Source organism: Chinchilla lanigera, unplaced genomic scaffold (genome assembly GCF_000276665.1).
Source record: "Chinchilla lanigera isolate Chin_1 unplaced genomic scaffold, ChiLan1.0 scaffold00026, whole genome shotgun sequence".
NCBI classification, from domain to species: Eukaryota; Metazoa; Chordata; class Mammalia; order Rodentia; family Chinchillidae; genus Chinchilla; species Chinchilla lanigera.
Window position 1 is genome coordinate 25778429 of NW_004955427.1, and position 928 is coordinate 25779356.

Consider the following 928-nt stretch of genomic DNA (forward strand, 5'->3'; position numbering starts at 1 on the left):
GATGACTCAGGGGTGAAGTGTCTCTATAACTCACTGTGAGCATGGCATGAGAAGACTTCCTTTCTCTGGCCTTATTTCTAATCTTTTCCTGCCACATTGTATTTTCCTTTTTGGGAGGCATGTAAGATTAGAGAGAAGAGAGCTCAAAACTATTGCACCATTTTCCTCTTATTCAACAGTTAAGTTAAGCCCATAGAAAATGAGTGTTTGCTAACACTGAAGAGAGGGAAGTCATCTGAAGGACACATACCTCAGCTCTGGGTCAGATGAGACATTGGAGTTTTGCCCATCCAGGAGAACACACATGTCCCAGCTTAGTGTTCTGGGCAAGCCTTCCTCAGGAGGTTGAACCTGAGACACAGCGGAAAGAACCAACATCTGGGTGAAGCCAGAAGGAACTGTTTCCATAGCACCATATTTATGGAATGAAAATACATTTAACCTAAGGAAGGATCTCTAAGCTTTCCTCCCCTCCTCCTAGATCTAGTTATCATTTATGTTCACAGGAGAAAATACTTTGATAATAAATTTTGAAATTTACAACCTTTACTGTAAACTTATAATGCATTAGGTAGTGATTTTGCTCAGGCTTTTTCTTATCCCTTATAGAGCTCTGACAAACAGTGGTTACTGTGCCAGCTAGTTAAATGCTCTTAGACTAGCTGCCACTCTTCAAACAGAGGCCAGATTTATCCAGAATCTTTTTGGTGAATTCCCTTTGAAGTCAATGGCCAATGGAATTTTGACCAAATAGACAGCTGGATTCCCTTCTGGAGCCCAATTTCTGATGAACCAATAGAAACCAAGAACAATTGAGATGTCAAGGCCAGGGTTGTTCTCTGGTAGATATCCAAAGTTTCCTTAGTGGAAACTGGCTTCTGACCACAGAAAAATCTCCACTTGTCTATCATATTTTTCTCTCTTTACT